This window comes from Solea solea, chromosome 4 (assembly GCF_958295425.1).
Source record: "Solea solea chromosome 4, fSolSol10.1, whole genome shotgun sequence".
Lineage (NCBI taxonomy): Eukaryota > Metazoa > Chordata > Actinopteri > Pleuronectiformes > Soleidae > Solea > Solea solea.
The window spans coordinates 19,813,947-19,839,669 of record NC_081137.1 but is presented as its reverse complement, the minus strand read 5'-3'; the positions used below and the strand labels follow the sequence as shown (position 1 = coordinate 19,839,669).

The window sequence follows — 25,723 nt, the reverse complement described above, 5'->3', positions numbered from 1 at the left end:
TGACTTTTTTGAGTGATTTTGGACGACATACTATACTATGACTTTTTTTTGTGATTTTGGACGACATACTATACTATGACTTTTTTTGAGTGATTTTGGACGACATACTATACTATGACTTTTTTGAGTGATTTTGGACGACATACTATACTATGACCTTTTTGAGTTATTTTGGACGACATACTATACTATGACTTTTTTGAGTGATTTTAGACGACATACTATATTATGACCTTTTTGAGTTATTTTGGACGACATACTATACCATGACTTTTTTTTGTGATTTTGGACGACATACTATACTATGACTTTTTTGAGTGATTTTGGACGACATACTATACTATGACTTTTTTGAGTGATTTTAGACGACATACTATACTATGACTTTTTTGAGTGATTTTGGACGAGATACTATACTATGACTTTTTTGAGTGATTTTAGACGACATACTATACTATGACTTTTTTGTGTGATTTTGGACGACATACTATACTATGACTTTTTTGAGTGATTTTGGACGACATACTATACTATGACTTTTTCTGGTGATTTTGGACGACATACTATACTAGGACTTTTTTGGGTGATTTTGGACGACATACTATACTATGACTTTTTTGAGTGATTTTGGACGACATACTATACTATGACTTTTTTGGGTGATTTTGGACGACATACTATACTATGACTTTTTTGGTTGATTTTGGACGACATAGTATACTATGACTTTTTTTGGTTGATTTTGGACGACATAGTATACTATGACTTTTTTGTGTGATTTTGGACGACATACTATACTTTTTTGGGTGATTTTGGACGACATACTATACTATGACTTTATTTGAGTGATTTTGGACGACATACTATACAATGACCTTTTTGAGTGATTTTGGACGACATACTATACAATGACCTTTTTGAGTTATTTTGGACGACATACTATACTATGACTTTTTTGAGTGATTTTAGACGACATACTATACTATGACTTTTTTGAGTGATTTTGGACGACATACTATACTATGACTTTTTTTTGTGATTTTGGACGACATACTATACTATGACTTTTTTTGAGTGATTTTGGATGACATACTATACTATGACTTTTTTGAGTGATTTTGGACGACATACTATACTATGACTTTTTTGAGTGATTTTGGACGACATACTATACTATGACCTTTTTGAGTTATTTTGGACGACATACTATACTATGACTTTTTTTTGTGATTTTGGACGACATACTATACTATGACTTTTTTTGAGTGATTTTGGACGACATACTATACTATGACTATTTTGGGTGATTTTGGACGACATATTATACTATATCTTTTTTGGGTGATTTTGGACGACATACTATACTATGACTGTTTTGAGTGATTTTGGACGACATACTATACTATGACCTTTTTGAGTTATTTTGGACGACATACTATACAATGACTTTTTTTTGTGATTTTGGACGACATACTATACTATGACTTTTTTTGAGTGATTTTGGACGACATACTATACTATGACTATTTTGGGTGATTTTGGACGACATATTATACTATATCTTTTTTGGGTGATTTTGGACGACATACTATACTATGACTGTTTTGAGTGATTTTGGACGACATACTATGACTGTTTTGAGTGATTTTGGACGACATACTATATTATGACCTTTTTGAGTTATTTTGGACGACATACTATACCATGACTTTTTTTTGTGATTTTGGACGACATACTATACTATGACTTTTTTGAGTGATTTTGGACGACATACTATACTATGACTTTTTTGAGTGATTTTAGACGACATACTATACTATGACTTTTTTGAGTGATTTTGGACGACATACTATACTATGACTTTTTTGAGTGATTTTAGACGACATACTATACTATGACTTTTTTGAGTGATTTTGGACGACATTCTATACTATGACTTTTTTTTGTGATTTTGGACGACATACTATACTATGACTTTTTTTGAGTGATTTTGGACGACATACTATACTATGACTTTTTTGAGTGATTTTGGACGACATACTATACTATGACCTTTTTGAGTTATTTTGGACGACATACTATACTATGACTTTTTTGAGTGATTTTAGACGACATACTATATTATGACCTTTTTGAGTTATTTTGGACGACATACTATAACATGACTTTTTTTTGTGATTTTGGACGACATACTATACTATGACTTTTTTGAGTGATTTTGGACGACATACTATACTATGACTTTTTTGAGTGATTTTAGACGACATACTATACTATGACTTTTTTGAGTGATTTTGGACGAGATACTATACTATGACTTTTTTGAGTGATTTTAGACGACATACTATACTATGACTTTTTTGAGTGATTTTGGACGACATACTATACTATGACTTTTTTGAGTGATTTTAGACGACATACTATACTATGACTTTTTTGAGTGATTTTGGACGACATACTATACTATGACTTTTTTGAGTGATTTTAGACGACATACTATACTATGACTTTTTTGAGTGATTTTGGACGACATACTATACTATGACTTTTTTTTGTGATTTTGGACGACATACTATACTATGACTTTTTTTGAGTGATTTTGGACGTCATACTATACTATGACTTTTTTTGAGTGATTTTGGACGACATACTATACTATGACTTTTTTGAGTGATTTTGGACGACATACTATACTATGACCTTTTTGAGTTATTTTGGACGACATACTATACTATGACTTTTTTTTGTGATTTTGGACGACATACTATACTATGACTTTTTTTGAGTGATTTTGGACGACATACTATACTATGACCTTTTTGAGTTATTTTGGACGACATACTATACTATGACTTTTTAGAGTGATTTTGGACGACATACTATACTATGACTTTTTTGAGTGATTTTGGACGACATACTATACTTTGACTTTTTTTGAGTGATTTTGGACGACATACTATACTATGACTTTTTTGAGTGATTTTGGACAACATACTATACTATGACTTTTTTGAGTGATTTTGGACGACATACTATACTATGACTTTTTTGAGTGATTTTGGACGACATACTATACTATGACTTTTTTGAGTGATTTTAGACGACATACTATACTATGACTTTTTTGAGTGATTTTGGACGACATACTATACTATGACTTTTTTGAGTGATTTTAGACGACATACTATACTATGACTTTTTTGAGTGATTTTGGACGACATACTATACTATGACTTTTTTGAGTGATTTTAGACGACATACTATACTATGACTTTTTTGAGTGATTTTGGACGACATACTATACTATGACTTTTTTGAGTGATTTTAGACGACATACTATACTATGACTTTTTTGAGTGATTTTGGACGACATACTATACTATGACTTTTTTTTGTGATTTTGGACGACATACTATACTATGACTTTTTTTGAGTGATTTTGGACGACATACTATACTATGACTTTTTTTGAGTGATTTTGGACGACATACTATACTATGACTTTTTTGAGTGATTTTGGACGACATACTATACTATGACCTTTTTGAGTTATTTTGGACGACATACTATAATAGGACTTTTTTGGGTGATTTTGGACGACATACTATACTATGACTTTTTCTGGTGATTTTGGACGACATACTATACTATAACTTTTTTGGGTGATTTTGGACGACATACTATACTATGACTGTTTTGAGTGATTTTGGACGACATACTATACTATGACTTTTTTGGGTGATTTTGGACGACATACTATACTATGACTTTTTTGGGTGATTTTGGACGACATAGTATACTATGACTTTTTTTGGGTGATTTTGGACGACATACTATACTATGACTTTTTTGTGTGATTTTGGACGACATACTATACTATAACTTTTTTGGGTGATTTTGGACGACATACTATACTATGACTTTATTTGAGTGATTTTGGACGACATACTATACAATGACCTTTTTGAGTGATTTTGGACGACATACTATACAATGACCTTTTTGAGTTATTTTGGACGACATACTATACTATGACTTTTTTGAGTGATTTTAGACGACATACTATATTATGACCTTTTTGAGTTATTTTGGACGACATACTATACCATGACTTTTTTTTGTGATTTTGGACGACATACTATACTATGACTTTTTTGAGTGATTTTGGACGACATACTATACTATGACTTTTTTGAGTGATTTTAGACGACATACTATACTATGACTTTTTTGAGTGATTTTGGACGACATACTATACTATGACTTTTTTGAGTGATTTTGGACGACATACTATACTATAACTTTTTTGGGTGATTTTGGACGACATAGTATACTATGACTTTTTTTGGGTGATTTTGGACGACATACTATACTATGACTTTTTTGGGTGATTTTGGACGACATACTATACTATGACTTTTTTGGTTGATTTTGGACGACATAGTATACCATGACTTTTTTTGGGTGATTTTGGACGACATACTATACTATGACTTTTTTGTGTGATTTTGGACGACATACTATACTATAACTTTTTTGGGTGATTTTGGACGACATACTATACTATGACTTTATTTGAGTGATTTTGGACGACATACTATACAATGACCTTTTTGAGTGATTTTGGACGACATACTATACCATGACTTTTTTTTGTGATTTTGGACGACATACTATACTATGACTTTTTTGAGTGATTTTGGACGACATACTATACTATGACTTTTTTGAGTGATTTTAGACGACATACTATACTATGACTTTTTTGAGTGATTTTGGACGACATACTATACTATGACTTTTTTGAGTGATTTTGGACGACATACTATACTATGACTTTTTTTTGTGATTTTGGACGACATACTATACTATGACTTTTTTTGAGTGATTTTGGATGACATACTATACTATGACTTTTTTGAGTGATTTTGGACGACATACTATACTATGACCTTTTTGAGTTATTTTGGACGACATACTATACTATGACTTTTTTTTGTGATTTTGGACGACATACTATACTATGACTTTTTTTGAGTGATTTTGGACGACATACTATACTATGACTATTTTGGGTGATTTTGGACGACATATTATACAATATCTTTTTTGGGTCATTTTGGACGACATACTATACTATGACTGTTTTGAGTGATTTTGGACGACATACTATACTATGACCTTTTTGAGTTATTTTGGACGACATACTATACAATGACTTTTTTTTGTGATTTTGGACGACATACTATACTATGACTTTTTTTGAGTGATTTTGGACGACATACTATACTATGACTATTTTGGGTGATTTTGGACGACATATTATACTATATCTTTTTTGGGTGATTTTGGACGACATACTATACTATGACTGTTTTGAGTGATTTTGGACGACATACTATGACTGTTTTGAGTGATTTTGGACGACATACTATACTTTGACTTTTTTGGGTGATTTTGGACGACATACTATACTATGACTTTTTTGAGTGATTTTGGATGACATACTATACTATGACTTATTGAGTGTTTTTTGACGACATACTAAACTATGACTTTTTTGGGTGATTTTGGACGACATACTATACTATGACTTTTTAGAGTGAATTTGGACGACATACTATACTATGACTTTTTTGAGTGATTTTGGACGACATACTATACTTTGACTTTTTTTGAGTGATTTTGGACGACATACTATACTATGACTTTTTTGAGTGATTTTGGACAACATACTATACTATGACTTTTTTGAGTGATTTTGGACGACATACTATACTATGACTTTTTTGAGTGATTTTGGACGACATACTATACTATGACTTTTTTGATTGATTTTAGACGACATACTATACTATGACTTTTTTGAGTGATTTTGGACGACATACTATACTATGACTTTTTTGAGTGATTTTAGACGACATACTATACTATGACTTTTTTGAGTGATTTTGGACGACATACTATACTATGACTTTTTTGAGTGATTTTAGACGACATACTATACTATGACTTTTTTGAGTGATTTTGGACGACATACTATACTATGACTTTTTTGAGTGATTTTGGACGACATACTATACTATGACTTTTTTTGAGTGATTTTGGACGACATACTATACTATGACTTTTTTGAGTGATTTTGGACGACATACTATACTATGACTTTTTTGAGTGATTTTGGACGACATACTATACTATGACCTTTTTGAGTTATTTTGGACGACATACTATACTATGACTTTTTTTTGTGATTTTGGACGACATACTATACAATGACTTTTTTTGAGTGATTTTGGACGACATACTATACTATGACCTTTTTGAGTTATTTTGGACGACATACTATACAATGACTTTTTTTTGTGATTTTGGACGACATACTATACTATGACTTTTTTTGAGTGATTTTGGACGACATACTATACTATGACTATTTTGGGTGATTTTGGACGACATATTATACTATATCTTTTTTGGGTGATTTTGGACGACATACTATGACTGTTTTGAGTGATTTTGGACGACATACTATACTTTGACTTTTTTGGGTGATTTTGGACGACATACTATACTATGACTTTTCGAGTGTTTTTTGACGACATACTATACTATGACTTTTTTGGGTGATTTTGGACGACATACTATACTATGACTTTTTTGGGTGATTTTGGACGACATACTATACTATGACTTTTTTGGTTGATTTTGGACGACATAGTATACTATGACTTTTTTTGGGTGATTTTGGACGACATACTATACTATGACTTTTTTGTGTGATTTTGGACGACATACTATACTATAACTTTTTTGGGTGATTTTGGACGACATACTATACTATGACTTTATTTGAGTGATTTTGGACGACATACTATACCATGACTTTTTTTTGTGATTTTGGACGACATACTATACTATGACTTTTTTTGAGTGATTTTGGACGACATACTATACTATGACTTTTTTGAGTGATTTTGGACGACATACTATACTATGACCTTTTTGAGTTATTTTGGACGACATACTATACTATGACTTTTTTTTGTGATTTTGGACGACATACTATACTATGACTTTTTTTAATGATTTTGGACGACATACTATACTATAACTTTTTTGGGTGATTTTGGACGACATACTATACTATGACTTTATTTGAGTGATTTTGGACGACATACTATACCATGACTTTTTTTTGTGATTTTGGACGACATACTATACTATGACTTTTTTTGAGTGATTTTGGACGACATACTATACTATGACTTTTTTGAGTGATTTTGGACGACATACTATACTATGACCTTTTTGAGTTATTTTGGACGACATACTATACTATGACTTTTTTTAATGATTTTGGACGACATACTATACTATAACTTTTTTGGGTGATTTTGGACGACATACTATACTATGACTTTATTTGAGTGATTTTGGACGACATACTATACCATGACTTTTTTTTGTGATTTTGGACGACATACTATACTATGACTTTTTTTGAGTGATTTTGGACGACATACTATACTATGACTTTTTTGAGTGATTTTGGACGACATACTATACTATGACCTTTTTGAGTTATTTTGGACGACATACTATACTATGACTTTTTTTTGTGATTTTGGACGACATACTATACTATGACTTTTTTTAATGATTTTGGACAACAACTTTGAGCTTTTGTCTGTTTGAGCTTCACACTGGTGGCCAAAATTAAAAAAAGACAAGATCCTAAACCTAGATCGGGGTCATCCATAACCTGGCAGCCAAAATTTCAATAAATAAATCCCAAACCTGTCACCCTGTGCACTGGAACAACCTTTTGGGTTTGAACAAAGCCACCACGCCACTAGTTCCTGATGAGTTTAGGACTTCAACTTGTATAGCTCTTCATGTTTGACGTGGACTCTGCTAGATCTGCAGACTTGGGTTCAAGTCCTGAAAGTATGAATGACAAGAAACTTATTAAGAACTCCAAGACCAAACTGTTTGTCAAATAGCTTTGTCTACCAGACATTGACTTAAATAGATAAAAACACCTATTAAATACACTGTTGTATGTTGAGTTGTCGGTATTAAAATGTAGGTGTAATGAAGAGAGAATTTTTTTAAATACTGACCAGGGTGAGAAAGTTAAGCACAACAAGAAATTCAGCATGAAAACATCAGGACAAATAGCTCAGTCTGTCAGAAGGCGACTTGTATCTCTGAGATTATAAGTTCGAATCTCACAATGGATTTAATTTATTACAACTTTAAAACTTCACACCAAAAACAGAAGTTAAAAACACCAAGAAAGTGTTATTGAGTACTGTAGTATGAATAACTCATGCTGGAAAAAATAAAACTTGTGTTATTCAGGTTGTGAGTTCTAATCTTGTCATGATGGCTTTCTTTAGTTCCAGATTCAATGTAAACAGTTAAAAGCTCAAAGAAAATCTCAGGAAGTGTAAAGAGTCAGTAGCTTTGTTGGTAAGAACGCTGCTGTCTAGTTCATATGTCACAGGTTCAATTCTGATAAAGAACAACACATTTTAAAGTTCAACATCGAAATTGAAGATTCAAAGGAAACCAAAAGTCCCTCTTGGCTCCGGAATATGTGGCGTGATGCCTCCGTTCACAAGCATAAGGCATAAGGTTGTTTAGTCCACAGGGTTGCAGGTTCAGTTCCACATGAATGCACAAGAGGACTGAGGTCTTTCCATTTTAAATGTAGGACATGGTTGTGAAGCTTAACCTGGCGGACCAGAACAACCTCGCTGTGGTGAAGCATGTCAGTAATAAGGTTGAGAGCAATGGCACGGTCGTGGAACAGAACCTGCCAACTGCCCCATAGGGGACAAGCTCTTGGTTGTTAAAGTCCGCCAAGTGTGGGGTTGTCCCCTATGGGGTAGTTGGCAGGTTTTGTTCCACGACCATGTCATTGCTGTCAACCTTATTACTCACATGCTTCTTCAAAGAGGTTTGGACTGTTTGTGTTGAAAATAGGATTCTAAACTTTATCACACAACAGTTGAACCCACATGTTCTATTACACATGACAATATATAAAAGAAAACTCAAAAAATCTCTAGAGTTGTTTAGCTCAGTGTGTTTGCCGTTGACTCCTAGATTGGGAGACTGGGGTTCGATTCCTGGAAAGACCACTTGAGTATTTTTTTAAACTTCAGAAGTCCAATATTCTATGAAGTCCACAGATCGTGGGGAGATTTTTGAAAAAAGTTCAGAATCCTAAAAAATCTGACCTAGATGAAAAAGTTAAAATTACCAAGAAATATAGAGCATTCATCTCAGGACAAATAGCTCATGCTGTTGGCATTAGGCTTGAATGTCTGAGGTTGTTAGTTCAAATCTCACAGAAGTCTTCTTTTTTTAGGTCAAGATTCAATGTAAACAGTCAAAGCTCGCCGAAAATCTGAACAACTGTAAGACCCAGTAGCTCAGTTGGTAAGAACGCTGTTGTCAAATTCTGACGGCGTGGGTTCAAATCTTATAAAGAACAACACATTTTAAAGTTCAACATGCACAGTTAACATTGAAAGGAGACCAAAACACCCACCTCTCTAACAAACTTGTGGCGCAGTGGCTTTGCTCTCAACCAAGATTGCGGTTGTTGTTCGGTTCATGGGGTTGTAGGTTCAGTACTGGCTTGGGTTACACAACGGCTGGGTTGTGTGAAAGGTTGATTGGTTACACAACGGCTGGGTTGTGCGGTTGATTGGTTACACAACGGCTGGGTTGTGCGAGTGGGCGGGGATGTTGGGACTTGGCAATGTGGCAATGGCTGGCTTGTGTACGCTGTGGTGGGGGTCAGATTCACAGGGAGAACTTGGGATATGGAAAGTTGAATTTGTGGTGTAAAGGTGTTTTTTTTTTTGGCGAGCTGTGCAAGGGTTGCCAGGTTGGGTCCCACAGCTTCTGCTGGGTTGCACGCACTGCGAGGGTTGCCAGGTTGGGTCCCACAGCGGCTGCTGGGTTGCGCGTAGTGCGAGGGTTGCCAGGTTGGGTCCCACAGCGGCTGCTGGGTTGCGCGCAGTGCGAGGGTTGCCAGGTTGGGTCCCACAGCGGCTGCTGGGTTGCGCGCAGTGCGAGGGTTGCCAGGTTGGGTCCCACAGCGGCTGCTGAGCTGTTCGCAGTGCAAGGGTTGCCAGGTTGGGTCCCACAGCAACAGGTTGGGGGTTTTTTTTGGCTATGGTTGTAGAACCAGACATGCTGGACCAGAACAACGCAGCAGTTGTAGAACCGAACTTGCCGGACTGGCACAAACCTGCACCACAAATCTGGTGGGTTCAGTTCCACAACCGCAGGGTCGTTCTGGTCCAGCATGTTTGGTTCCACAACCACGGCATTGTTTCAGTCCACAGCGTGGCAGTCCCTGGCTCCCTAGAAGTGGCTGAAATTTTGGCCACACAGTGAAAAAATTCCTTTTCACTAAAATGAGGTTTTGGGTCCAGGTTCTGAGTAACTACTGCTGAAACAGGATCAGCACATGAATGTGTGAGTGTCACTTTTACATTGTTAACACATGAAAACTAGTTCTCGTGCTTTGACTCGTCTCAGTTAAAGGTATAGTTCAAAGTATCACTGACCAGGAAATAAAATATTTTTTTAGCTCCTCCTCCTCCTCCATGAAGTGCACAGGTTGTAAGACCTCCTACTCCTATTACAGTTGCATATAAAGTCTGAATGAGGTATTGACACTGTTGTGGAAACGAGGTTTTTCAAACAAAATTCAGTATTAAGCTAGGTTACATAATAAATGTAATGTTTCAAACCAGGATCAAGTGAATAAGAAAGAAAAACCAAGCAACGACTTACTGTGAAGAGTAAACATTGGACAGCAAACTTTATCTGCAACTGTAAGTCGTCGCTTGGTTTTTCTTCCTTATTCACTTGATCCTGGTTTGAAACATTACATTTATTATGTAACCTAGCTAAATACTGAATTTTGTTTAAAAAAAATCTTATTTCCACAACAGTGTCAATACCTCATTCAATCATGCTTCTAAAACACCTGGTCTGTCCCTTTAACTGCAGCCATTTGTAGGTCATGGCACATGATTAGACAAAGTAGTAGCCAGTTTAAAATGTGGTCATTGCAGTAAATGAGTGAAGAAACATGAGAAAAATGTGAAAACCTTTTTATTTTTATCAGTCCATATCAACACAGACACTTTTATATCGTACCTGAAGTCCGACAAACCTTGACTTGATTTTGTGATTTTGGACAACATACTTTTCTATGACTTTTTTGAGAGATTTTGGACGACATACTATACTATGACTGTTTTGAGTGATTTTGGACGACATACTATACTATGACGTTTTGGGTGATTTTGGACGACATGACTTATTTGAGTGATTTTGGATGACATACTTGTCTATGACTTTTTTGAGAGATTTTGGACGACATGACTTATTTGAGTGATTTTGGACGACATACTATACTATGATGTTTTTGAGTGATTTTGGACGACATACTATACTATGACTTTTTTGAATGATTTTGGACGACATAGTATACTATGACTTTTTTGAGTGATTTTGGACGACATACTATACTATGACTTTTTTTGAGTGATTTTGGACGACATACTATACTATGACTTTTTTGAGTGATTTTGGACGACATACTATACTATGACTTTTTTGAGTGATTTTGGACGACATACTATACGATGACTTTGTTGGGTGATTTTGGACGACATGAGTTTTTTGACTGACTTTGGACGACATGACTTTTTTGAGTGATTTTGCAAAACATACTATACTATGACTTTTTGAGTGATTTTGGACAACATACTATACTATGACTTTTTTGAGTGATTTTGGACGACATACTATACTATGACTTTCTTGGGTGATTTTGGAGGACATACTATACTATGACTTTTTTTGAGTGATTTTGGACGACATACTATACTGTGACTTTTTTGAGTGATTTTGGACGACATACTATACTATGACTTTTTTGAGTGATTTTGGACGACATACTATACTATGACTTTGTTGGGTGATTTTGGACGACATGAGTTTTTGACTGACTTTGGACGACATGACTTTTTTGAGTGATTTTGCAAAACATACTATACTATGACTTTTTGAGTGATTTTGGACAACATACTATACTATGACTTTTTGAGTGATTTTGGACGACATACTAAACTGTGACTTTTTTGAATGATTTTGGACGACATAGTATACTATGACTTTTGAGTGATTTTGGACGACATACTATACTATGACTTTTTTGAGTGATTTTGGACGACATACTAAACTGTGACTTTTTTGAATGATTTTGGACGACATAGTATACTATGACTTTTTTGAGTGATTTTGGACGACATACTATACTATGACTTTTTTGAGTGATTTTGGACGACATACTATACTATGACTTTTTTGAGTGATTTTGGACGACATACTATACTATGACTTTGTTGGGTGATTTTGGACGACATGAATTTTTGACTGACTTTGGACGACATGACTTTTTTGAGTGATTTTGCAAAACATACTATACTATGACTTTTTGAGTGATTTTGGACAACATACTATACTATGACTTTTTTGGGTGATTTTGGAGGACATACTATACTATGACTTTCTTTGAGTGATTTTGGACGACATACTATACTATGACTGTTTTGAGTGATCTATACTATGACTTTTTTGAGTGATTTTGGACGACATACTATACTATGACTTTTTTGAGTGATTTTGGACGACATGAGTTTTTGACTGACTTTGGACGACATGACTTTTTTGAGTGATTTTGCAAAACATACTATACTATGACTTTTTTGAGTGATTTTGGACGACATATATTGTATTCGGACATTTTTGGATGACATACAAAACTAAGAAACATTTTGACAGTTTATATTTTTTATACTAAGACATTTTTGACAGTTGTTGACATAATATACTAGGACATTTATGACAGTATGAAGACATTTTTGACAAATACTAAATTCGTTTCTGAAAACAGTGAATTGTGACAGTTTCATTGACAACGCTAACATGCATGGTTAGACTATGATCGTTACATGTGGACTCGTGTCGTCACATTAGCAGCAGCAGTAGATGTAATCTGAGCACCTGTGATCGGATCACTCGGGTCGGATGTTAACAGCAGGTGTGAACAGAGTTTCAACAGCAAATCTAAGAAATGTGTGGATCATTAAGGCAGCAGTTACCATATGTTTGTCCCCGCTGTTCCTCGTCCTCTTCCTGCTTGTGACTGAAGGCTCGAGAAGGGTCTAGCTGCAGACCCGCAGACCACTTGACGACACACACCCTCACACTACACGACACTCTGATTGGGTCACAGAAGAGACTGCGTCTGAAACGTGATGACGTTACTTTTATTGAAACTTTATTTACACACGCGTATTTCACAGACACTTGTTGACAAGAGACTTTCATCCCGGTGTGCGACAGGAATAGAGAAGAATAAACACTCGTGTTGACTTATATGAACACAGAAACGTTCTTTCTGTGCAATTTGTGAATAATTAATGTCACTTTGTAAACTATGAAATGTTATAGCCAAACTGCTAAAATATATAAATGCCGATTGGAAACAGGCACGCAGTTCTTTTAACATTTAATTATCACGTTTATACAACATACTATCACATTTATGTGATATAATTATCACGTTTAACATACTGTCACATTTATATGATATAATTATCACGTTTATACAACATACTCACATTTATATGATATAATTATCACGTTTATACAACATACTATCACGTTTATATAATTATCACGTTGATACAATATAGTATCACGTTTATATAATTATCACGTTTATACAACATACTATCACGTTTATATAATTATCACGTTGATACAATATAGTATCACGTTTATATAATTGTCACGTTGATACAATATATAGTATCACAAATTCCACTGTGAACACACTTCTGTACAATAAACGTTTTGAATAATTTAATTTGTTTTTGCAAACTTCCAACATCATGGCAACCTGTATGTTAAAAAAAGGTGTGTTTAATATAGGCCTACATTTATTGAATGTCTTATTAGTCTGTAGTTTGACATGTTATTCAAATGGACAGAACAACGATTGGAACTAATAAAAGTCAACTTGATCATGTTTTTAACCTGAAAAAAACCCTCCTAAAATTCTGTGCTGCTGTGGTCCAGCTGGTGGTGACAGACAGATGTTAAGTAGACGAGATCTGCTGAGTGCGTCATTAAGGAGATGTTACCTATTTCCAGGAAGATATATGAAACATTGGTATCTGAATCAAACCCAGCCAGTTGGACATCAGTAGGTATTTTGATGAAAGTAAAACAAAAAAACTGAAACCCTTGATTCTGCACAGGAAGTTGCATAACTTTCAAATGCATGTAATGAATACAAGTAATGAATGATATATCGTTTTTATTTGTATGCATAGCAGACAATTAACTATTTACATTTTTCAAAAAGTTGTCATGGATTACAGGCGCCTGACAAAGTCCTCACTCTCTAAGGCTTTCCAGTTTGAGTCTTGCTTCCTTGGACATGTGTCTCTGAAGCCGAGTTATCTCGCTGATGAGACAAAATGATATAACAAAATAATGAAGTCATTAATGACACTCACGTACATTATGGGATATAAACTGTTGTGGGAATTGGATTAACAGTTTCCTAAATGATCAGTTTACCTGGAGTCAAACTCAGTTCCACATGTGTCCATGTCTTAGATAGATAGATAGATAGATAGATAGATAGATAGATAGATAGATAAGATAAGATAAGATAAGATAGACTTCTTATCTGTCTGTGGACTTTCAACCACTCCAGACAAGAAGTGCATCACCTGGTCCACTTGGTCATCATCTTCAAAAAGAATGAAGACCCTGTCCTCCTTCTTGGCCCAGGGAGACACAATGTTGCCTCTGATGATTTTCTATAAATATATTATAGGTGTTTAGCTTGGGTATTCATATATAAATACACAAACACCACACTCAAAATGCCATTGTCACTCACCTTAAGGTATTGCAGCATGCCTTCATCCTGAGTAATGACATGAATTAACAGACAACTGGACTCACATCGTTGCTGTTTGGCTTGTTGGGCCTTTCCTAAAATTAAATGATGAACGCATAAATATGTAACAGTGAATACATGTGATGAAGTACTTTGAATAAGACATTTTCTTTCCTTGATCATTTGCACTTCCTTACGTAGCACAAGACACTTTGAAGACGTGTCCTCTTGTCTGGCCACAGTAACATCACTGCTCTAAATGGACACACACATAAGCCTGACTGAGAGAGTAAAGATCTGTGTGGTTGATGATGTGTGAAAGAAATGCTGAGACTCACCAAGTCTTTGCTGTAGGGATGGTCTTCAGTGTCCTCTGGCACCTGTAGACCATCATCACAATCACAATTGTTACATAATGTCTCAAATGCAAATGTCAACAACTTCCAAAAGAGATCCATGTTGAATTCAGAATGACACAGTACCTTTGTAAACATACATGTTTCTTTCTGATGGTCTGCTGTGGACGCTGCAGTCACCGTGGACGCTGGAGTCACCGTGGACCCTGGAGTCACCGTGGACGCCGGAGTCACCGTGGACGCCACAGTTGCAGTAATATTTGTGGTTGCTGTCTTGCAGCAGGGTTTAAACTGACGGACAAAACATTTCTCACAAAGCCACAGTGATAATGGCTTTGCACACAGTCAAGGAGGCATTTGTATACACTGTATCCTAAAAGACAGACAGGAAAAGTGATTCAGAAGTTTCAAGAAACACACAAAACAATAATTTTTTAAAACCCTGTCTGAGAGGCCAATTGTTCCATTTCTTCTTAATGAAGAGGTTCAAAGAACAATCACTATTATCAGGGGCATCTATAAAAATGCAGGAATCTTGAAACTTTTTCTCAAAATCTAAATTCTCAACAAGAGTGAAAATAAAATACACATGGATTAAAGATTCACATAGATGACATGGCTCCAGCATTAGTTAAGTGTACTTATTGTGAGTGTCTGATGTTCAAAGGGATGAGGGTCACAGTTATCCAGGGTCAGGACAAACAGACATAACATCATATTTCATAACATGTAAGGCTCATGGGGAAATGAAGGCCTTTCAGCATTGAAATGAAAACATATTTGATAATATAGACGGACTTACCAAAGCTCCCCTTTGTTTGGCACAATCGCATCTGCTCAGCTCAGGGCCTGCTCCATTATTGAACGTAGTGCTGCTCTAAAAGAGAAAATTTAAAATAAAATTGTATTTTGTAATTTTGACATGGGAACATTTTTAATCCAGAATCAAGTAGTAATGAACTGGACTGCATTTGCCTGTAACACTTTCCCTGTCCTAAAATATATGCAGGCTAACTGAAATAAAATCAAAATCAAGTGACACTGTTGACCGTGATTCAACAGAATTTTTCATTTCTAAACCTGAAAAATATTATTCATCATCAAATCTTTTATCTTAACAATTGTAGAACTGAGGTCACAGGTGTGCAACTTGTCAGAGTCATTTAAAGATTAAAAAATAGATAAATACTAATATATAGAGATCATATAATTTATCTTAAACGTTTCTTGGTTGAAAATGAGACCCTCTGTCTCAATGTTATAACCTGTTCATATAAATAAAAGAAAAAAAAGGAAAACATCGCTGCGTCTTGCTTGCTGTTACAATCGCTATTGTTACAGCATGCAGACATCACTGTTTAATAAACCACACTTAATTGATTTAATGTACACAAATAATGACTATTCATCCAGTGTTCAATATCAAAATGTGTTTTTTATCCATTCTTACCTTTTCCTCCGTCATTAAAACGTAAACGTCATCACGTTTCAGACGCAGTTTCTTCTGTGACCCAATCAGAGTGTCGTGTAGTGTGAGGGGTGTGTCGTAGAGTGTGAGGGGGTGTGTCGTGTAGTGTGAGAGGTTACCTCGAGTTACCTAATTTAGGATTGCATATTGTGAGCACGGTTAGGCCAACGAGATGATGGATGAAGGGACCAGTGAAAATGCGCATTTCTTATCTCATAATTTCGACCTTTTTCTCTCATAATGTCGACTTTTTCTCTCATAATTATGTAAATCGCTGTTTGGATAAAAGCGTTAGTTCACTTACTCGAGTTTAAGTTTAGGCTACTTTTTTAATTTGCTTTAGCTAGCTCCCTCCTTAGAAAAAGAAAGAATGAACTGACGCATTTCCTTTTTTTTCTTCTTCTTTTTCTTCTTTGTGTTTTCTGTTTCCATGGTTTCTCGCGCTGGTTGGTTGCACTGCCTGCGCGCAGCCAATGGGCGTCTTGTACGTCATCACGTAGCACCGGGACAGTGTTCAGTATGTAGTCTGGACTGCCCAGGGAGCGAGAACAGTAGAGCGGCTCTGACTGACATGATTGCCTCATGCATCACCGGCCAAACTGGCGAGTAAGTTTTTATTAACGCCCGCCAAAATGATTTTAATTCGGGTTGGCGGGTGTTTAGAACCATGGATAAGTGTGACCATCAGACAATTCAACTCATGCCTTTGAGTATCAGACACTCACAAAATGAAAACTAATGCTAGAGTCATTTCATCTATGTCTACTGTACTTCATGTGTATAGAATCTTGAGTCCATGTATATTTTTCACTCTTGTTGAGAATTTAGATTTTGAAAAAACGTTTCAAGATTCCTGCATTTTTATAGATGCCCCTGATAATAATGATTGTTCTTTGAAGCTCTTCATTCAGAAGTAATGTAACACTTTGCCTCTCAGACAGCCAGGGTTTGAAAAGTGTATTGTTTTGTTTGCTTCTTGAAACCTCTGAATCACTTTTCCTATCTGTCTTTTAGGATACAGTGCCTACAAATGCCACCTTGACTGTGTGCAAAGCAGCCATCATCACTGTGGCTTTTGCAGAAAAGTCTTTGTGAAAAATGTTTTGTCCGTCAGTATAAAACCTGCTGCAAGACAGCAACCACAAATATCACTGCAACTTTGGCATCCACGGTGACTCCAGCGTCCACTCCAGCATCCATGGCGACTCAGCGTCCACAGCAGACCATCAGAAAAAAAATGATGCAAAAAAACAAACATGCAGTGTCCCAATAAACTTTTGAAATGGTATCGTTTGCTGTGACACAATACTTATTATGACCTGTTTGCATCTTGCACCTGGCAAATACTCCATATTACATAAACAAAAAAAAACTCATAGCAACACTAAAACTAATAAAAATGGAACTAAAACTAAGCATTTACTCACTGTATACACATACATGACACAAAAGGCACATTCAAGATGCTGCACAGAGACATGAAAAAAAACACAATACAAAGCAGGAAAATAGGCACAAACAAAACAGCATAAAATAAATTAGAAAAGGTTAAACAAGGCAAAAAGAAGAAAGATTAAAGTACACATTTAAATATAGGATTAGGTTAATTAATCAGAAAATGCAGTTATTTCTCATGTTTTCATCTGTCGGAGGTACGTTTGATATTAATTTTAAGATCATTTCAAATTCGTTTTTGTTTGACTGTTTAAATCATGCCTGTGATTCACTGTCAAAGTTTTTCGATAAACATTTTCCACATTAATTCAGTCATTTATTCCTAATTAATACATTTAATTGTGAGTAAACAACACTTATACACAGGACAGAACTTGTGGGGTTTTGAGGTTGATACCAGTGGTGTTTTGTTTTTTTTAAATGAAAACAAAACATTTTATTGCACTATGAAATGCATACGTTTAATATTGCTGTATTTATATTTTGTCTCCACAGTAAGACAATGGTCTTGAATTTATAACCTTATTGTACAAAGCAAAAATGTCAAGGATGTTTTCATAATATATAATTTCATATTCATATAAATACCTAAAAATAGATACGTTTTAAAAAATCAGAACGAAAGTGCAGTTTCATTTTGTACCACAGGGTGTCAGTGTTTCTTCTGAAAATCAGAGGGATTTTAGACCACTCACAGATTTTTAAAATAGATGAAGTAGTGATTAAGTAGTGCTAACTCAATTCGTTTTTACCTCTACTAAATTAAACATTTGAGTGACAGCTAAGTTAATATTCATCTGTGTTCCAGGTGATTTGCTTGGTGGTATAAAAATTAAATAATAAATGAAAACAAGTTGTTTTAAGTGATTGGCCATTTTATTAGTTGTAAGACAATGAAGTCATCAACGTCAGTGTTACACCAGACGCTAAAGTTTGCCAATTATTTTCACTTTGGATCATTTGTAAATGTATACACATAAATGACAGTGACCAGGTTATTTAAAAAGAAAAATTCTTCTTTACACAAAAGGGAAATTCAAGATGCTGCACAGAGACATAAATACAAAGTAGAAAAATAGTCAAACAACACAGCATATAATAAGTTGAAAAAGAAAGGTAAAGTATAAATTTATTTATAAAAAATAAATATATAGGATTAGGTTTAATTCAGACTCTTTCCTTAAAGCAGTTTTCATGCAAAGCAAATAGAAAAGAAAGAAAATGCAGTTAGCAATACATGACTACGGTGTAGGGCTAAAACAATTACTCGAATAATCCACTACATTAAATGAATCGTCAACTATTTTGATAATGGGTTTGTCATTATTAAAAACAAGATTTATGATTGTTTTAGCTTCTTAAATGTGAGTATTTTCTGGTTTCTTTGCTCCATAGAACAAATAAATCATTTAAACTGAATCATTTGAGAACATCATCATTTCCAGGTTTGACAAACACTGATCAATATTTTTCTACATTTCATGACATTTCATGGACCAAAACGATTATTCCATTTATCGAGAATTAATTGATTATGAATATAATTGTTAGCTGCAGCTCTACTACGGTGGCCTTGAAGTGCAAATCACCAACAGAAATAGGAAAACAACGTCAACTGAAACCCTACACTGTCAACCGAAACCCAACAACGGCAACTGAAACACAACACCAACGGAAACCCAAACGTCAACGACATCAACTGAAACATCAGCTAAAACAACCAAAACACAAGAACATTAACTGAAACTGGTTGTTGCATTTCAGTTAATGTTGTGTTTTCCCATTTGTGTTGGTGATTTGCACTTCAAGGCCACCGTAGTAGAGCTGCAGCTAACGAATATATTTATAATCAATTAATTTTCTCGGTGAATGGAGTAGTAGTTTGGTCCATGAAATGTCATGAAATGTAGAAAAATATTGATCAGTGTTTGTCAAACCTGGAAATGATGATGTTCTCAAATGATTCTGTTGTAATGACTTCTTTTTTCTATGGAGCAAAGAAACCAGAAAATATTCCAAAGAATAAATAAAAATGAACAGTTAACTTATTCTTCACAAATACAAAAGACGGAACAACTCCCAATGCAACACTTAAGTGTGAATTATAAATGAAGTTAAAGTGTAAAAAATCAGGTGACTTTTCAAAGCAATGGAAAAAAAATAAAGAGCCATTTTCTATTAATTTATACAAAAACTTCAAACTTCTTAATCCATACTGATGGGGTGAAGTGGCTGTGGCGCCCCCAGCTGGCCGCACTAAAACTTCATTGAATCAAAAAAGAAAAGAAAGAAAGAGGAGAGAGAAGGGATAGAAAGGAAGTTAGACATAAATAACAAAAAGTGGCAGTGAAAGAAATATGGTGACAGGGAGAGTAAAAAGTAAAGTAATAAAGAGTAATAAGAGAAGGAAAGAATGTAGGAATGAAAGAAGGGATGGAGGAAAGAAAAAAAAATTAATTAAAAGAAAGGTGCAATGGCAGAAAGAAAGAAGGGAGGGAAGGAGGGCCCAGAAAGAAATGAAAAAAGAAACGATGGAAGGACGGGGAAAAGGAAAGCAATAAGAGGATGAAAGAGGACAGAAAGGAAAGAAAGAAAGAAAATACAAGGAAATCTGTTTGTCTACTCACACAGGTAAATCACATCCAGTCCAGTCAGTGAAATCCAGTCCATGTGTTTCGCTGCTGGTTTCTGTGAACGCATGAAAACAGAAAATTAACTTGGGGCAACTTCACGTTATCGTCTCCGTCCTCCTGCAGAGGCTGATGCTGCTCCATCATCCTTTCCTCGTCTCCTCTTTTCTCCTCTCCTTGTCACGCAAACATGGACAAAGTGTGTCTCGGACCTCGTCTCATTGATATGTCCTGTCCCACAACTTAGACAAACAGTCGGACAGGACTGTGAGTCTGTTAGTGTCGGACAGTTTTGCTCTTCGTTCACAGCGAAGAGTCCATTACAGTCCCTGCACTGTGAACGGTCATCAATGGGAAAAGGGGAAGAGGGATTGGGGAAGATAGAAAGAGGACGGAGACAAAAGAAGGGGACGTTTACAACATGAATGACGCAGACAACAATGACAAACAAACATTGAAACACAAACGTTGCTAACGCTGACTACTCTCACTCTGTCCTGAACTAAGTGTGTGGGTGCATGGAGTGTTGTTGTTGTCTGACTTAGCTGCGATTAACATTTCTATCAGTAAGTCCATTTTATCTTAGAGAGAAGAGAAACCCAACAATTCACACAATGAGCAAGCACAAGTGCCAACAGTGGAGAGAAAAAACTCCCTTTTAACAGGAAGAAATCTCTGACAGAACCAGACTCAAAATGTGCGGCCATCTGCCTCGACCGGTTGGGGTGATAGGAGATAGGAGGTAGAGACAAGACAGCGAGAACAGGAGCAGAACAACATCGACCAAAACATGTTACAGCAATGTAAAACACACAAGGGGCCCCCAGTTTGTGCTTTTAATATAAAGTTTTGTTGCTGTGGCAACTTTAAGGTTTTACTTTTAACGTCGCTTTGACTAAGTTTTGTGTTGCTGTGGCAGCAACTTTAAGGTTTTACTTTTAACGTCGCTTTGACTAAGTTTTGTGTTGCTGTGGAAGCAACTTTAAGGTTTTACTTCAAACGTCGCTTTGACTAAGTTTTGTGTTGCTGTGGAAGCAACTTTAAGGTTTTACTTAAAACGTCGCTTTGACTAAGTTTTTGTTTAAGAGCATACATTGATACACTTATACAGATGTAACAACGTAATAATGTAACATGTTCTGAGATGTCGTGGAGATCCGCCAAGCGTTGCCTCAAGGTCTCCATGTTGGGTCTCCTTTCTGGAATAAATAAGGGGGAAAAAAAACAAACCACAAAGCAGCAACAAACACCAGTTACTCAAGCCACAGGAGGAGATTGGGATACTCACCACCATAGGTTCTTCTGTCTCATGGTGGCCACTGACCAGGGGGGCTATTCCAGAAGTACGTCTCTCTTCTGAAATAGGAGTAAAAAGAACCCCCCCCCCCACAAAGCAGCAACAAACACCAGTTACTCAAGCCACAGGAGGAGAAAGGGATACTCACCACAATAGGTTCTTCTGTCTCATGGTGGCCACTGACCAGGGGGGCTATTCCAGAAGTTCGTCTCTCTTCTGAAATAGGAGTAAAAAAGAACCCCCCCCCCCAAAGCAGCAACAAACACCAGTTACTCAAGCCACAGGAGGAGATTGGGATACTCACCACCATAGGTTCTTCTGTCTCATGGTGGCCACTGACCAGGGGGGCTATTCCAGAAGTACGTCTCTCTTCTGAAATAGGAGTAAAAAAGAAACCCCCCCCCACAAAGCAGCAACAAACACCAGTTACTCAAGCCACAGGAGGAGATTGGGATACTCACCACCATAGGTTCTTCTGTCTCATGGTGGCCACTGACCAGGGGGGCTATTCCAGAAGTTCGTCTCTCTTCTGAAATAGGAGTAAAAAAGAACCCCCCCCCCCAAAGCAGCAACAAACACCAGTTACTCAAGCCACAGGAGGAGATTGGGATACTCACCACCATAGGTTCTTCTGTCTCATGGTGGCCACTGACCGGGGGGGCTATTCCAGAAGTACGTCTCTTCTGGAATAGATTAGTAAAAGCAGCAGCAGCAGCAGCAAACACCCCAGTGACTTAAATCACAGCTCAGTTCTGACTCGTCATACAATGAGAGGACAGATGCAACAAACTACATGTACAACAGATCTGTACAACAGATCTTTTTTACAAAAGAGATATGCTACGGTAAGATAGTCCAATTCCAGTTCCATCAGGTTCAATCCCGTTCCATAGGATCCGATCCAGTTCCACTTGGTCCAATCCAGTTCCATTTGGTCCAATCCAGTTCCATTGTATCGGTCACAAAGCAGCAACAGACAGCAGTCACTTTAGCCACAGTCGAGTTTGGGGGGAGATTTGCCACCCTTTTTCGTTCAGGTGGACGAGGACCGTTAGGGGAGGGGACTGTGGATCACGAGCTTCCATGTCTTGTGTTGCATTGCGACGGATCCATTGTCTTTGGCTAGCACCCAATAAAATGTATTGCACCCAATAGCCTGGACCAACTCCAGAAACAGTACATTTCACCCAATGCACTGCACCAAAACAATACATTGCACTGCGCAGAGAGCGCAGCACACAGCCACACAGCCACACAGCACAGTCAAACAGCCTACATCACAGCTAAGTGCCGTTTGAAGGTCATGTTGAAAGTCACTGTTTTGTGCTGTAACATATTTGAGAAACCCCTTGGAAAACCTTGGGGTCTCTTGTAAACCATGAAATACCACAAGACCTTGTGAAACCATTTTAGCCATTTTATAGGGTGCACCCGCTGGCATTAAAGTTTTTGCTTCCTCTGAAGCTTTAGTAATAGTCCTATATAAACCTTTAAATGTAGCTTTATAAAGCCGAGAACAGAAAAGGGACTCAGGTCCTCGCCTGCTCCCTCTCTGGGTGCAGCAGTTGAGATTGAGCCCGAGAAATCCCTTGAGAAACCATGAAATCCCTGGTAAACCATGAAATCATGAAATCCATTGAAACCTTGAAACCATTTTAGCCATTTTAAAGGGTGCACCCACTGGCATTAAAGTTTTGCTTCCTCTGAAGCTTTAGTAATATTGGTCCTATATAAACCTTTAAATGTAGCTTTATAAAGCCGAGAACAGAAAAGTGAATCAGGTCCTCCCCTGCTCCCTCTCTGGGTGCAGCAGTTGAGATTGAGCCCGAGAAATCCCTTGAGAAACCATGAAATACCTGGAACCGATGAAATACCTTGAAACCATTTTAGCCATTTTATAGGGTGCACCCGCTGGCATTAAAGTTTTGCTTCCTCTGAAGCTTTAGTTATATTACTGGCCCTTTAAAGCTTTAACGCTTTATAACGCCTACAACAGAAAAAGGACTCACGTCCTCCTCTGCTTCCTGGGTGCAGCAGTTGAGATTGGAGCCTGTTGGGGTGAAGAGATGATAAGAATGAGAGCAGGAAATAACACGTAAAACAGCAAAAGTCAGCGTTTATTTATGGCGTATTTCCACCGAATCTACTCGCCTCGACACAGTACGATTGAGAGATTTAGACCCTCACCACTCCGCGTCCAGGCTGCTAATGAATCTCGCATGACGCCTGCTGTTCCCGCACTGGTTTACAGAGTGGACTGTAAATGTTTCTTCACTCAGTCTCACACTAAAATAAATGACTGCATTTGACACATATCAAGACATAACACAGATGTTATGTCTTGATATGTGTCTGTACTGATATCTGTACCGTGCGGTTATATCAGGCAAATTGTCAATGATGCAAATCAGGCGATGGCGTCATTTAGTGACTTTTAGGACAGCCAATAGCGACTTTCCTTACTGAGGAGTGGGCAACAGTGGCGTGAAACTGCCGTGACTTCGTTGTATACGCCACACACACAAGAGTGACTTGTGGAGCATTTGTTTTCAGTGTCACTGAATCACTAGAATCAGTTCATTGAAACTATTTGTTTAGTATTTCCTCCATGACCGGAGCACAGACGCCGTCTGGCACAGTCGCTGGACTGAAACACAGCTGCAGTGTGATGCCGGTCGCGGACCAGACTCCTCTGTTAATTATTCGTCCAAGCTGCTAATGAATCGACTGCATTTGACACATATCAAGACATAACATACATGTTGATATGTGTCTGTACTGATATCTGTACCGCGCGGTTATATCAGGCAAATTGTCAATGATGCATATAAGGACTTTCCTTACTGAGGAGTGGGCAACAGTGGCGTGAAACTGCGTCACACGCACATACACGCACGCGCACATACGCACAAACACGCGCACACACGCGCTGGACTGAAACACAGCTGCAGTGTGATGCCGGTTGCGGACCAGACTCCGCTGTTAATTATTGAGATTTTAGACCAGTAATTGGGATCAACCCATGTTAGGATTGTCAAGCAGTTTAACTGATCTACAGTTCGGCTTGATCTCTGTCAAGTTTTGTTCCGTGTCGGACATCTCTTCTACTTCTTCTCTTCTAAAAATAGCACCTGCTATCAGGTACTGTGGTAGTGAAAACGCTACTTCAACCATGCCGAGGCGAGTAGAGCCAGTGGAAATACGCCATTACCGATAAGAAGACAACTGATGTTAGTGGTGAAACACAGAAAGTAGAAATAAAAAAAGAATTTAAAGTACAACTTACCTCTCGGCTCCTCTCCCTTCTACTGCACGATTCTCGCCAACGCAGAAGTGGCTGATAAAGGAATTTTCAGTTTTGGCGCGCGATAGCTCAAACCAATCAGGAAGAAGGGAGAGTGAACGTGGGCTCGTCTTGGGAGGGGCTATTATTGATAGCCAATGAAAAGGACAAATGGGTTAAAACAAACAAAAGTGGACAACCCATTTTACCTT

The 25,723-nt window shown here is 36.8% G+C and overlaps 2 long non-coding RNA genes across 2 annotated transcripts; both read right to left on the bottom strand.

Annotated features, from left to right (window-relative positions):
* Window positions 1-14,804: 14,804 nt before the first annotated feature.
* On the bottom strand, window positions 14,805-15,413 carry LOC131458821 (uncharacterized). Its single transcript, XR_009240127.1, has 3 exons — window positions 15,220-15,413; window positions 15,023-15,117; window positions 14,805-14,939 (listed from the first exon to the last, which is right to left on the bottom strand). It is a non-coding gene; the product is annotated as an uncharacterized LOC131458821 (long non-coding RNA).
* A 4,415-nt stretch (window positions 15,414-19,828) lies between these two features.
* On the bottom strand, window positions 19,829-25,648 carry LOC131457958 (uncharacterized). Its single transcript, XR_009240041.1, has 3 exons — window positions 25,515-25,648; window positions 20,929-24,278; window positions 19,829-20,563 (listed from the first exon to the last, which is right to left on the bottom strand). It is a non-coding gene; the product is annotated as an uncharacterized LOC131457958 (long non-coding RNA).
* Between the last annotated feature and the right edge of the window lie 75 nt (window positions 25,649-25,723).